The sequence below is a fragment of the Sprattus sprattus genome (genome assembly GCF_963457725.1).
Source record: "Sprattus sprattus genome assembly, chromosome: 12".
NCBI lineage: Eukaryota > Metazoa > Chordata > Actinopteri > Clupeiformes > Clupeidae > Sprattus > Sprattus sprattus.
In genome coordinates, this window is record NC_137910.1 from 18784211 (window position 1) to 18787451 (window position 3241).

The following is a 3241-nucleotide window of genomic DNA, read 5'->3' on the forward strand; positions in this document are numbered from 1 at the left end:
CCACTGAGTGTGCCCTGCTGTTCTGAGATCAGACACTGCCAGTGAGGGGAGGGGAGTTCCAGCAGTGTCTAACAAACAGCTGTTTAATGAGAGTAATCCCATTATGGAGACCCAGCAGCTTGGCTCAACTGCTCAGTTCTCTCGCCCTCTTCCTCTCCCTTTTCCTCTACCTCTCCCTCTCCCCCTGCCTCTCCCTCACTCTCACACACACACTGCCTCTTCCTCTGCCTCTCCCTCTCCCTCACTCTCACTCTCTCACACACACACACTCCCTCTCCCTCTCCCTCACTCTCTCACACACACACTCCCTCTCCCTCTGCCTCTCCCTCACTCTCACACACACACACTGCCTCTTCCTCTCCCTCGCTCTCACTCTCACACACACACACACACACACTGCCTCTTCCTCTGCCTCACTCTCACACACACACACTGCCTCTTTCTCTCCCTCTCCCTCCCTCTCGCACACACACTGTCTCTTACTCCCTACTCTACTTATTAATGGAAATATACGTCTTTAACCATTTTGAAATATTGTTATTTCATCTAACCAAACTTGCATAACCTCAGAGTTAACCCTGCAATGTAAAATCAGTATGTTTATTTCAGAATAGATCATTATCATATGGGTGTAGTGATGAACTTCTGTTCTACCAGGTAAGGCAGAGCAATAATCCGTGCCTGAGTCACTCTGTGGCTTTGAGTTTTTGACCTATCTCAACTGAGGAAATGCTATTCTTGGGAGTGTGGGGGATGAGCATCCCTCTCTACCTCTAAACTCCCACTCTCTCTCGCTCTCTCTCTCTCTCTCTCTCTCTCTCTCTCTTTTCCATTCAACTGGTTTAATTTACCTCCCACTCATTGACAGACAAAGCTGAGAAGCTGACTCAAAACCTGTGGCTTATGTGTTTGACTTGATAGGCATGCATGATGATTTGTTTTCTGTTACTGGCGTTGGTTCAAGTGTACTCACTCACTCACTCACTCACTCACTCACACACTCACACACTCACACACACACACACACACACACACACACACACACACACACACACAGTATTTTCAGTTCTCATACGTCCTCCCACTGCTCTCAACAACATGAGCATATTCATATACACTATATTTACAATAATATTACTTTCATAATAAAAGATGGACATGAATCATAATTTCATATCACAGCTTCATACACCATGTAAAAAAACTAAGAATGCTAGCGAAGAGCATGTTTCCAGAACAAGCCCACACCAGCAGAAGTGGCCTCAGTGCTTACGACAAACTACCACTGCGGTCTCTCCACTGTGCCCCCCCCCCCCTTTAAGCAGAGGGGGGAGCTCGAGTTGTTGGACATTTAGCAGCCCACAGGCAATCTGAGGCAGCTGAAGAGGGTCTTCTGAAAACATAAAGATCCCCTGTGTCCAAAGCGCCACACTATAGTTTCCATGGCGATGAATGGCACTTGCTCAGCGGTCTCCATAGCGATGGCTGTCCAGGAGCAGTCGAAACGAGCGCGGAGGCTTGGTGGTGTTCTGTCATTTAGCTCTAGTGTTGGGTTAGTCCAAGGTGATCACCACAAGGGCCACGTCGAGAATAAATGGACGTGCCATCTGTCAGGTGGGCTGACACCAAGCCTGAGAGGCACTTCATGTTATTGTGCATGTATGTAAGAGAGGACCGGCCAGGGAGTGGGAAGAGAGAGGAGGAGAGAGAGAAAGGTGGAGAGACAAAAGAGAGAGACTGGGAGAGAGGAAGGGGGACATGTTGAGGGAGAGGAAAAAAGAAGAGAGAGAGAGAGAGAGAGAGAGAGAGAGAGAGAGAGAGAGAGAGAGAGAGAGAGAGAGAGAGAGAAACTTTTCTGAGCACTTCTCATCTGCACAAAATGGGTTTTAGACTGTTTGTTAATTGAGGTTTAATGAGCAGTGGTTTCCTCAGTCGTATTCCAACATTGTGATTGTAAATGCATCAAGGGTAAATGTTTTCCAGAGCCAAACTGACAACAGGCAAATATTTGCCCACAGGATGATAGAGTGAGCACAGTCTTTAGTGTACTATGCACATCTTCAAACTTTGAGGTGAGTAGAATGAACTGCGGATTTGTTGTGAACAGATTGCGTTTGTGATTTGAAAGCTTTTTCCTTATTCAAATAACAAATAAGGATGATAATAAACAATTAATAACCAAAATGGTCAGTGTCATTTTTCTACAAGTGTGAAGTTTATTTAAAAGCAAGAAATTGATATGCGTAATGTTTTAAATATTTTTTCTTTATTAAAACTGTAGAACAAGCAATCATTGTCTTAAGGGATTCTTCTTAGTGTTGTTTTGACATAGCTACTTGGTTTACTGAATTATATTATAAGGGGGGTGGGGGGGCATATAGGTGTATGTCCCCTCCACAAGCTTACATCTGGATTTTAATTATTTGATTTGATTAGAATTAATGATAACATTTTGACCTACATGACTAGTTCAGGTTTAAGAATTATTTCCAGTGGCAGCATTTCTTTTCCACCTTTTATACCTTTATGTACTGCATGTGTAAAGGAGATAATAATGTAAAATAATTGAGAAGAAATTGCTTCCCAAAAGCTTCTTAGTCTGGACTTCTAAGGTTATGGTGCAACAGGCAGTCTGATATGACTGTGAACCAAAATGTTACCTTCATACTGTATTGGATTGGATATGAATGCCTCCGTTGTCCACATAAATTCACACTGATCATGTGATTACTTGTTAACATCTAGAAGAAACAGCCCAAAGTCAACCATTTTAACTTGACTGAGACACTTGGGCATGCTTTTAAAACTGTAACTATGGCTTAACAGCCAAGAGACATTAAAAGCCTTTTAAATTGATCACCATCACGATTGCCTCGAACGTCTTTAATAATACTAAAACTAGTACGATCCCCAATCACCAGAGGGAGACACCCGAGCAGCACTAGGCTATATCTTACTGTTTTTGGCTAAATCCATAACTTCATCAATGAGAATGAGATTACAGGACATTATATTAGATTCAATGTCCTGTAACTCAATGTGACAAAGGGAAATCATGCATTTTGTTATCACTTTTGATAACATTCTCTCTAGTCTGGTCATACCTTGTTTGTAGTCTAATCGACAAGAATAGAAACCAATTTCAGCTCGCTGCGTTTATGGTTCCTGACAAATGATTGGACATCAGGAAACAACGTCCCGCCCCTTTGTCTGGACATTGAGCCCAGGGAGAATTGTGGGC